Source organism: Biomphalaria glabrata, unplaced genomic scaffold, assembly GCF_947242115.1.
Source record: "Biomphalaria glabrata unplaced genomic scaffold, xgBioGlab47.1 scaffold_19, whole genome shotgun sequence".
Lineage (NCBI taxonomy): Eukaryota > Metazoa > Mollusca > Gastropoda > Planorbidae > Biomphalaria > Biomphalaria glabrata.
The window spans coordinates 1,580,793-1,594,139 of NW_026602932.1; positions in this window are offsets into that span (position 1 = coordinate 1,580,793).

The window sequence follows — 13,347 nt, forward strand, 5'->3', positions numbered from 1 at the left end:
ACAGGTAATCAGTGCTTTTTTGTAAAGAAATAGGTGCCGGAGATCAGTGATGGATTGCCTTTTAACATCTAATAAATAAATAATAAACTTTAAAATACAAAAGTAACTTTTTCGCTGCATTGAAAAAAGTGCCGGTACGCTGTACCAGTGCTTACTGTAATGCTGCTGACCTGAAAAATTGTAGTTAAACTAAATAATACAGTAATATTAAGCCCATACTAATTAGTCTTAGATATATAGATCTAGAAATTATATTGACATTGTGTAGATCTAGTCAATCTAGATTTCAAAGCAAAGAAAACAGAAGAACGGTAGACCATAAGGCAAAGACGATAGGATCGACATGGACCAAGCTGAAGAAATCCAGAATATTTATTGAAAATTTTTAGTTAGATCTAGACTAATAATCTAGAATACTAGGACTATAGTAATCTATACATTCTTTTCTAGACTTTACTAGACAAACTCTAATGATGATTCTAATATTAAATATAAACCTAAGTTTAGATCAAATCATTAAAAAGCCAACTAGATTAAACAACACATTAGATCTCTTCTTAACCAACAGACCTGGATTAGTAGTTGATTATGATATTATCCCTGGTCTATCAGACCATGAGATCATAAAAATATACAGTCAGATAAAAGCAGTAGCCAATACAAAACCCAAAAGAAAAATCTTACTCTGGAATAAATGTAACCTAACACAACTACACCAAGCTGCATTAAACTTTCAACAAACATTCTTATTAGAAAAAGACATTAACCAACCAGTCGATGACCTCTGGAATTTCATTAAAAACCATCTTAAAAGATACACATCAAACAAAATAAATAAATGCTGGTTTAATAATAGACTAAAGAAGCTTTGTAAACAGAAGGAAAACCTATATAAAAAATTTTAAGAAACTAATGCAGAAAGAGTTTACAAAAAGTATATAAAAATTAAACACTTAACCCAAAAAGTAAGCAGACAGCTGCAGAGTGAATACATAAACAATGTAATATCTAAAGATAACAACAAAAACCTATGGTCATACATTAGGTCTAAGAAAATGGAAACAACAGGCGTAGCGCCATTAAAAGATGAACATAACATAATACATAATGATAATGAAACTAAAGCAAACATTCTAAACAAATACTATGCATCAGCATTCTCAGCCCCAGGAGACAAAGAGATATTACTGAATTTGAACCAAGTATACAACATAGAAGATATAGTAGTACAAGAAAATAGAATTCAAAAACTATTAGCCAACACCAAACCAAATAAAGCTTCTGGACCTGATGGTATTCCAGCTAGATTACTCAAAGAACTAAGTAATGAGCTAGCCCCAGTGTTCAAAATACTCTTTCAGGCTTCACTTAACCAGGGCAGAGTACCAAAGGACTGGAAAGAAGCTTATGTCACCCCCCTATTTAAAAAAGGAGAAAAATCTGACCCAGGAAACTACAGACCAGTGTCACTTACCAGCATCACATGTAAAATCCTAGAACACATAATATGTAGCAACATCATAAACCACTTAGACAAACATAATGTCCTCACACCATACCAACATGGCTTTAGGAAATATAGATCATGTGAAACTCAACTAATATGTCTAATTGATGATTTTTCAAAAGGTTTAGATAATAGTGAACAAATAGATGCTTTCTTACTAGATTTTTCTAAGGCTTTTGACAAAGTTCACCACCATAATTTGCTTAAAAAATTAAAATGTTTCGGCAATAATGGTCCACTGCATCAGTGGATTAAAGACTTTCTGATAGGGAGAGAACAAACTGTAATAATAAATGGTTCTAAATCAACACCGATAACAGTAAACTCAGGTGTACCTCAAGGAACAGTCTTGGGTCCACTACTTTTAATTTACATAAATGATTTACCAAATTGCATTACTTCAGGAACAAAAGTCAGATTATTTGCAGACGATTGCATAATATATAGAACAATAAAAACAACACAAGACACAGATATTTTACAAAGAGAATTAGATGAATTACAGAAATGGGAATCAAATTGGAGCATGTCTTTCCACCCAGAAAAATGTCAGTTGTTAAGAGTAACAAAAGAAAAACTAAAACAAATTAATTCCACTTATCTTATTCATGGCAAACCAGTAACACAGACTAAAAACGCAAAATACCTAGGTGTTATTAATAAATGAAAAACTGTCATGGAATCCACATATTGATAAAACTACAAAAAAATCAAACAAAGCATTAGGATTTATTAAAAGAAATTTCTATAAATCAAATAAGAACATAAAACTAAAATGTTATTTAACCTTGGTTAGGCCAATAATAGAATATGCATCCTCTGTTTGGGACCCCTCAACTCAAGAAAAAAATAAAGAAACTAGAACAGACACAAAATAGAGCAGTGCGATTCATAACAAACGAATATTCACATTTGACTAGAGTAACACCTTTAGTAAAATCACTAAATTTAGAAAGCCTTCAGGACAGAAGGCTCAAAAGTAAAGTAGCAATAATACATAAAACACTGAACCATAATCTTCAAATACAAAAACAAAATTTAATAAAATACTCTGACAGACACAAAGATAAAGGCACATTCCTCGTCCCATATGCTAGGACAAATTTGTACAAATACTCCTTCTTCCCTAGTGCTATTAGAGCATGGAATGGGTGGTCTGAGCTAGCCAGGAAAACCAGTGACTTGGCAGAATTTGAGTCATTGGTTAATATGCATGACTAAATGCATGACGCGTAGGACGTAATCATCTTCTTTTTTGAAGTAACGTCTGTATTATATAAGATAAGATAAGATGTCTTCACATTGCTCTCTGTCTTTCATTCTTCATCCTGGAACTCAACAGTGAAAGGACCATAACCCTGGTATTATTTTCTGGAAATAAAAAAAGTGATTAAGTCCCTTAATGTAATTAACACCAATTTTTATAATTGTTTTACAAAATACATTAAATTCTTACCATTACCTATCAATCAGTCTGTTGAACCATGGGGGCACCACACAAGATCTGTCAACAGCCCTTCTATATTCCTCTATGTACTTAGCCATGGATAAACCATTTCATGGCAGACCTGCACATTCTTTGATGTCTTCCCATCTCTCTTTCTTCCTTCTTTGTACACAAATGTGGAAAAAATGGACCATAAGTCTTAAAAAGGAAATTTAAAATCATTAAATAAAATTTAATTTAATTTCTAATTATTAATAAAATATCTTACCAGAATGCTAGCCACTCTTTCTAAAACTATGACCAGTGCCTTATTTAAATCTTGAATTATATTTCTAGTCTAGGAGTTCCAATCAATTTTGTTGTATACAAAGGCCATGATACTGATTATAGGAATATGCCAGATGTCTGTTTCAGCATCTGAGTAAATAAATTAATGAAATTCCTATGACTCTAAGTTAGGGTACTGTCATCTTTCATATCTGTATTTAAAAAAAAAACAAAAAAAACTGGACATACATTCCTCATAATCAGTTCCCATCCTATTTGTCATTTAAATATTTTGGACATTCCTTTTATATTCCAGCCAAGATCTCGCAGCGGACAGTAGAAAATGGCAGTTTGAACTTCAGATCATTGTGTCAACCGTCTCGTGCAAACCACTAAACCAGGCAGTTTTATCAAGATCCACCTAAGAATGAAAAATACTATAAGGTACACTTTCACATTACATCTAGAAAAGGATAGCTATATTTTACTTGATCTAGTAGAAGATGTACAACTATCATACCCATATAATGTAGATTAACAAACTGATTCAAGATAAATACTATTAAGCCAATCCTACACCCATACTACTTGTATACATAAAATTGGGTGGATCTAGAATTTTAGATCTAGATAGACTAGATTCTTATTAAAATTCTAGATCTTTTCTATTAAGTAATAAAAACCTTTAAAATGTATTTTAATATGGATGAAGCTGAACAGAAATGATTGGAAAATAGTCGATGCCAACGCAGAGGCTCTTGTTCTCGTATGAGCCATAGTTGTCTATTGACTGAAGGTGGTGGAGATAATTCAACAAGATGATTTACAATGTAATTCAAGAGATCTGTCTAGGTTAGTTCATTATTTTTCTTGAAGATTTCTATGATCAAGTCTAGATTTTCTAGATCTAGTATCATATACAATAATTTCTAGAGATCTAGTGCTAAGTCCTATACATATGGGATCTAGATCTAATCAAGATCTATCTAAAATCAGAATAAAAAATATGGAATGTCACACTAGATTTAGAATAGAATAGCAAAGTTTTAAAAATATCTAGATTTTTAGTCCAGTAAATCAACTTATATAGATCAAGATATAAATTAAATTCACCTTTATCTATCCCTTAGTCTGTTGGACTGTTAAGGCACCACACAAGGTTTGTCAACCATTCTTTTCCTCACCGTCTTTTGAATGACTAATTCCTGAGAATAATAAACTGTTATTGTTAAAGAATATACAGGTAATCAGTGCTTTTTTGTAAAGAAATAGGTGCCGGAGATCAGTGATGGATTGCCTTTTAACATCTAATAAATAAATAATAAACTTTAAAATACAAAAGTAACTTTTTCGCTGCATTGAAAAAAGTGCCGGTACGCTGTACCAGTGCTTACTGTAATGCTGCTGACCTGAAAAATTGTAGTTAAACTAAATAATACAGTAATATTAAGCCCATACTAATTAGTCTTAGATATATAGATCTAGAAATTATATTGACATTGTGTAGATCTAGTCAATCTAGATTTCAAAGCAAAGAAAACAGAAGAACGGTAGACCATAAGGCAAAGACGATAGGATCGACATGGACCAAGCTGAAGAAATCCAGAATATTTATTGAAAATTTTTAGTTAGATCTAGACTAATAATCTAGAATACTAGGACTATAGTAATCTATACATTCTTTTCTAGACTTTACTAGACAAACTCTAATGATGATTCTAATATTAAATATAAACCTAAGTTTAGATCAAATCATTAAAAAGCCAACTAGATTAAACAACACATTAGATCTCTTCTTAACCAACAGACCTGGATTAGTAGTTGATTATGATATTATCCCTGGTCTATCAGACCATGAGATCATAAAAATATACAGTCAGATAAAAGCAGTAGCCAATACAAAACCCAAAAGAAAAATCTTACTCTGGAATAAATGTAACCTAACACAACTACACCAAGCTGCATTAATCTTTCAACAAACATTCTTATTAGAAAAAGACATTAACCAACCAGTCGATGACCTCTGGAATTTCATTAAAAACCATCTTAAAAGATACACATCAAACAAAATAAATAAATGCTGGTTTAATAATAGACTAAAGAAGCTTTGTAAACAGAAGGAAAACCTATATAAAAAATTTTAAGAAACTAATGCAGAAAGAGTTTACAAAAAGTATATAAAAATTAAACACTTAACCCAAAAAGTAAGCAGACAGCTGCAGAGTGAATACATAAACAATGTAATATCTAAAGATAACAACAAAAACCTATGGTCATACATTAGGTCTAAGAAAATGGAAACAACAGGCGTAGCGCCATTAAAAGATGAACATAACATAATACATAATGATAATGAAACTAAAGCAAACATTCTAAACAAATACTATGCATCAGCATTCTCAGCCCCAGGAGACAAAGAGATATTACTGAATTTGAACCAACAAGTATACAACATAGAAGATATAGTAGTACAAGAAAATAGAATTCAAAAACTATTAGCCAACACCAAACCAAATAAAGCTTCTGGACCTGATGGTATTCCAGCTAGATTACTCAAAGAACTAAGTAATGAGCTAGCCCCAGTGTTCAAAATACTCTTTCAGGCTTCACTTAACCAGGGCAGAGTACCAAAGGACTGGAAAGAAGCTTATGTCACCCCCCTATTTAAAAAAGGAGAAAAATCTGACCCAGGAAACTACAGACCAGTGTCACTTACCAGCATCACATGTAAAATCCTAGAACACATAATGTGTAGCAACATCATAAACCACTTAGACAAACATAATGTCCTCACACCATACCAACATGGCTTTAGGAAATATAGATCATGTGAAACTCAACTAATATGTCTAATTGATGATTTTTCAAAAGGTTTAGATAATAGTGAACAAATAGATGCTTTCTTACTAGATTTTTCTAAGGCTTTTGACAAAGTTCACCACCATAATTTGCTTAAAAAATTAAAATGTTTCGGCAATAATGGTCCACTGCATCAGTGGATTAAAGACTTTCTGATAGGGAGAGAACAAACTGTAATAATAAATGGTTCTAAATCAACACCGATAACAGTAAACTCAGGTGTACCTCAAGGAACAGTCTTGGGTCCACTACTTTTAATTTACATAAATGATTTACCAAATTGCATTACTTCAGGAACAAAAGTCAGATTATTTGCAGACGATTGCATAATATATAGAACAATAAAAACAACACAAGACACAGATATTTTACAAAGAGAATTAGATGAATTACAGAAATGGGAATCAAATTGGAGCATGTCTTTCCACCCAGAAAAATGTCAGTTGTTAAGAGTAACAAAAGAAAAACTAAAACAAATTAATTCCACTTATCTTATTCATGGCAAACCAGTAACACAGACTAAAAACGCAAAATACCTAGGTGTTATTAATAAATGAAAAACTGTCATGGAATCCACATATTGATAAAACTACAAAAAAATCAAACAAAGCATTAGGATTTATTAAAAGAAATTTCTATAAATCAAATAAGAACATAAAACTAAAATGTTATTTAACCTTGGTTAGGCCAATAATAGAATATGCATCCTCTGTTTGGGACCCCTCAACTCAAGAAAAAAATAAAGAAACTAGAACAGACACAAAATAGAGCAGTGCGATTCATAACAAACGAATATTCACATTTGACTAGAGTAACACCTTTAGTAAAATCACTAAATTTAGAAAGCCTTCAGGACAGAAGGCTCAAAAGTAAAGTAGCAATAATACATAAAACACTGAACCATAATCTTCAAATACAAAAACAAAATTTAATAAAATACTCTGACCGACACAAAGATAAAGGCACATTCCTCGTCCCATATGCTAGGACAAATTTGTACAAATACTCCTTCTTCCCTAGTGCTATTAGAGCATGGAATGGGTGGTCTGAGCTAGCCAGGAAAACCAGTGACTTGGCAGAATTTGAGTCATTGGTTAATATGCATGACTAAATGCATGACGCGTAGGACGTAATCATCTTCTTTTTTGAAGTAACGTCTGTATTATATAAGATAAGATAAGATGTCTTCACATTGCTCTCTGTCTTTCATTCTTCATCCTGGAACTCAACAGTGAAAGGACCATAACCCTGGTATTATTTTCTGGAAATAAAAAAAGTGATTAAGTCCCTTAATGTAATTAACACCAATTTTTATAATTGTTTTACAAAATACATTAAATTCTTACCATTACCTATCAATCAGTCTGTTGAACCATGGGGGCACCACACAAGATCTGTCAACAGCCCTTCTATATTCCTCTATGTACTTAGCCATGGATAAACCATTTCATGGCAGACCTGCACATTCTTTGATGTCTTCCCATCTCTCTTTCTTCCTTCTTTGTACACAAATGTGGAAAAAATGGACCATAAGTCTTAAAAAGGAAATTTAAAATCATTAAATAAAATTTAATTTAATTTCTAATTATTAATAAAATATCTTACCAGAATGCTAGCCACTCTTTCTAAAACTATGACCAGTGCCTTATTTAAATCTTGAATTATATTTCTAGTCTAGGAGTTCCAATCAATTTTGTTGTATACAAAGGCCATGATACTGATTATAGGAATATGCCAGATGTCTGTTTCAGCATCTGAGTAAATAAATTAATGAAATTCCTATGACTCTAAGTTAGGGTACTGTCATCTTTCATATCTGTATTTAAAAAAAAACAAAAAAAACTGGACATACATTCCTCATAATCAGTTCCCATCCTATTTGTCATTTAAATATTTTGGACATTCCTTTTATATTCCAGCCAAGATCTCGCAGCGGACAGTAGAAAATGGCAGTTTGAACTTCAGATCATTGTGTCAACCGTCTCGTGCAAACCACTAAACCAGGCAGTTTTATCAAGATCCACCTAAGAATGAAAAATACTATAAGGTACACTTTCACATTACATCTAGAAAAGGATAGCTATATTTAACTTGATCTAGTAGAAGATGTACAACTATCATACCCATATAATGTAGATTAACAAACTGATTCAAGATAAATACTATTAAGCCAATCCTACACCCATACTACTTGTATACATAAAATTGGGTGGATCTAGAATTTTAGATCTAGATAGACTAGATTCTTATTAAAATTCTAGATCTTTTCTATTAAGTAATAAAAACCTTTAAAATGTATTTTAATATGGATGAAGCTGAACAGAAATAATTGGAAAATAGTCGATGCCAACGCAGAGGCTCTTGTTCTCGTATGAGCCATAGTTGTCTATTGACTGAAGGTGGTGGAGATAATTCAACAAGATGATTTACAATGTAATTCAAGAGATCTGTCTAGGTTAGTTCATTATTTTTCTTGAAGATTTCTATGATCAAGTCTAGATTTTCTAGATCTAGCATCATATACAATAATTTCTAGAGATCTAGTGCTAAGTCCTATACATATGGGATCTAGATCTAATCAAGATCTATCTAAAATCAGAATAAAAAATATGGAATGTCACACTAGATTTAGAATAGAATAGCAAAGTTTTAAAAATATCTAGATTTTTAGTCCAGTAAATCAACTTATATAGATCAAGATATAAATTAAATTCACCTTTATCTATCCCTTAGTCTGTTGGACTGTTAAGGCACCACACAAGGTTTGTCGACCATTCTTTTCCTCACCGTCTTTTGAATGACTAATTCCTGAGAATAATAAACTGTTATTGTTAAAGAATATACAGGTAATCAGTGCTTTTTTGTAAAGAAATAGGTGCCGGAGATCAGTGATGGATTGCCTTTTAACATCTAATAAATAAATAATAAACTTTAAAATACAAAAGTAACTTTTTCGCTGCATTGAAAAAAGTGCCGGTACGCTGTACCAGTGCTAACTGTAATGCTGCTGACCTGAAAAATTGTAGTTAAACTAAATAATACAGTAATATTAAGCCCATACTAATTAGTCTTAGATATATAGATCTAGAAATTATATTGACATTGTGTAGATCTAGTCAATCTAGATTTCAAAGCAAAGAAAACAGAAGAACGGTAGACCATAAGGCAAAGACGATAGGATCGACATGGACCAAGCTGAAGAAATCCAGAATATTTATTGAAAATTTTTAGTTAGATCTAGACTAATAATCTAGAATACTAGGACTATAGTAATCTATACATTCTTTTCTAGACTTTACTAGACAAACTCTAATGATGATTCTAATATTAAATATAAACCTAAGTTTAGATCAAATCATTAAAAAGCCAACTAGATTAAACAACACATTAGATCTCTTCTTAACCAACAGACCTGGATTAGTAGTTGATTATGATATTATCCCTGGTCTATCAGACCATGAGATCATAAAAATATACAGTCAGATAAAAGCAGTAGCCAATACAAAACCCAAAAGAAAAATCTTACTCTGGAATAAATGTAACCTAACACAACTACACCAAGCTGCATTAAACTTTCAACAAACATTCTTATTAGAAAAAGACATTAACCAACCAGTCGATGACCTCTGGAATTTCATTAAAAACCATCTTAAAAGATACACATCAAACAAAATAAATAAATGCTGGTTTAATAATAGACTAAAGAAGCTTTGTAAACAGAAGGAAAACCTATATAAAAAATTTTAAGAAACTAATGCAGAAAGAGTTTACAAAAAGTATATAAAAATTAAACACTTAACCCAAAAAGTAAGCAGACAGCTGCAGAGTGAATACATAAACAATGTAATATCTAAAGATAACAACAAAAACCTATGGTCATACATTAGGTCTAAGAAAATGGAAACAACAGGCGTAGCGCCATTAAAAGATGAACATAACATAATACATAATGATAATGAAACTAAAGCAAACATTCTAAACAAATACTATGCATCAGCATTCTCAGCCCCAGGAGACAAAGAGATATTACTGAATTTGAACCAACAAGTATACAACATAGAAGATATAGTAGTACAAGAAAATAGAATTCAAAAACTATTAGCCAACACCAAACCAAATAAAGCTTCTGGACCTGATGGTATTCCAGCTAGATTACTCAAAGAACTAAGTAATGAGCTAGCCCCAGTGTTCAAAATACTCTTTCAGGCTTCACTTAACCAGGGCAGAGTACCAAAGGACTGGAAAGAAGCTTATGTCACCCCCCTATTTAAAAAAGGAGAAAAATCTGACCCAGGAAACTACAGACCAGTGTCACTTACCAGCATCACATGTAAAATCCTAGAACACATAATGTGTAGCAACATCATAAACCACTTAGACAAACATAATGTCCTCACACCATACCAACATGGCTTTAGGAAATATAGATCATGTGAAACTCAACTAATATGTCTAATTGATGATTTTTCAAAAGGTTTAGATAATAGTGAACAAATAGATGCTTTCTTACTAGATTTTTCTAAGGCTTTTGACAAAGTTCACCACCATAATTTGCTTAAAAAATTAAAATGTTTCGGCAATAATGGTCCACTGCATCAGTGGATTAAAGACTTTCTGATAGGGAGAGAACAAACTGTAATAATAAATGGTTCTAAATCAACACCGATAACAGTAAACTCAGGTGTACCTCAAGGAACAGTCTTGGGTCCACTACTTTTAATTTACATAAATGATTTACCAAATTGCATTACTTCAGGAACAAAAGTCAGATTATTTGCAGACGATTGCATAATATATAGAACAATAAAAACAACACAAGACACAGATATTTTACAAAGAGAATTAGATGAATTACAGAAATGGGAATCAAATTGGAGCATGTCTTTCCACCCAGAAAAATGTCAGTTGTTAAGAGTAACAAAAGAAAAACTAAAACAAATTAATTCCACTTATCTTATTCATGGCAAACCAGTAACACAGACTAAAAACGCAAAATACCTAGGTGTTATTAATAAATGAAAAACTGTCATGGAATCCACATATTGATAAAACTACAAAAAAATCAAACAAAGCATTAGGATTTATTAAAAGAAATTTCTATAAATCAAATAAGAACATAAAACTAAAATGTTATTTAACCTTGGTTAGGCCAATAATAGAATATGCATCCTCTGTTTGGGACCCCTCAACTCAAGAAAAAAATAAAGAAACTAGAACAGACACAAAATAGAGCAGTGCGATTCATAACAAACGAATATTCACATTTGACTAGAGTAACACCTTTAGTAAAATCACTAAATTTAGAAAGCCTTCAGGACAGAAGGCTCAAAAGTAAAGTAGCAATAATACATAAAACACTGAACCATAATCTTCAAATACAAAAACAAAATTTAATAAAATACTCTGACAGACACAAAGATAAAGGCACATTCCTCGTCCCATATGCTAGGACAAATTTGTACAAATACTCCTTCTTCCCTAGTGCTATTAGAGCATGGAATGGGTGGTCTGAGCTAGCCAGGAAAACCAGTGACTTGGCAGAATTTGAGTCATTGGTTAATATGCATGACTAAATGCATGACGCGTAGGACGTAATCATCTTCTTTTTTGAAGTAACGTCTGTATTATATAAGATAAGATAAGATGTCTTCACATTGCTCTCTGTCTTTCATTCTTCATCCTGGAACTCAACAGTGAAAGGACCATAACCCTGGTATTATTTTCTGGAAATAAAAAAAGTGATTAAGTCCCTTAATGTAATTAACACCAATTTTTATAATTGTTTTACAAAATACATTAAATTCTTACCATTACCTATCAATCAGTCTGTTGAACCATGGGGGCACCACACAAGATCTGTCAACAGCCCTTCTATATTCCTCTATGTACTTAGCCATGGATAAACCATTTCATGGCAGACCTGCACATTCTTTGATGTTTTCCCATCTCTCTTTCTTCCTTCTTTGTACACAAATGTGGAAAAAATGGACCATAAGTCTTAAAAGGAAATTTAAAATCATTAAATAAAATTTAATTTTATTTCTAATTATTAATAAAATATCTTACCAGAATGCTAGCCACTCTTTCTAAAACTATGACCAGTGCCTTATTTAAATCTTGAATTATATTTCTAGTCTAGGAGTTCCAATCAATTTTGTTGTATACAAAGGCCATGATACTGATTATAGGAATATGCCAGATGTCTGTTTCAGCATCTGAGTAAATAAATTAATGAAATTCCTATGACTCTAAGTTAGGGTACTGTCATCTTTCATATCTGTATTTAAAAAAAAACAAAAAAAACTGGACATACATTCCTCATAATCAGTTCCCATCCTATTTGTCATTTAAATATTTTGGACATTCCTTTTATATTCCAGCCAAGATCTCGCAGCGGACAGTAGAAAATGGCAGTTTGAACTTCAGATCATTGTGTCAACCGTCTCGTGCAAACCACAAAACCAGGCAGTTTTATCAAGATCCACCTAAGAATGAAAAATACTATAAGGTACACTTTCACATTACATCTAGAAAAGGATAGCTATATTTAACTTGATCTAGTAGAAGATGTACAACTATCATACCCATATAATGTAGATTAACAAACTGATTCAAGATAAATACTATTAAGCCAATCCTACACCCATACTACTTGTATACATAAAATTGGGTGGATCTAGAATTTTAGATCTAGATAGACTAGATTCTTATTAAAATTCTAGATCTTTTCTATTAAGTAATAAAAACCTTTAAAATGTATTTTAATATGAATGAAGCTGAACAGAAATGATTGGAAAATAGTCGATGCCAACGCAGAGGCTCTTGTTCTCGTATGAGCCATAGTTGTCTATTGACTGAAGGTGGTGGAGATAATTCAACAAGATGATTTACAATGTAATTCAAGAGATCTGTCTAGGTTAGTTCATTATTTTTCTTGAAGATTTCTATGATCAAGTCTAGATTTTCTAGATCTAGCATCATATACAATAATTTCTAGAGATCTAGTGCTAAGTCCTATACATATGGGATCTAGATCTAATCAAGATCTATCTAAAATCAGAATTAAAAATATGGAATGTCACACTAGATTTAGAATAGAATAGCAAAGTTTTACCAATATCTAGATTTTTAGTCCAGTAAATCAACTTATATAGATCAAGATATAAATTAAATTCACCTTTATCTATCCCTTAGTCTGTTGGACTGTTAAGGCACCACACAAGGTTTGTCGACCATTCTTTTCCTCACCGTCTTTTGAATGACTAAT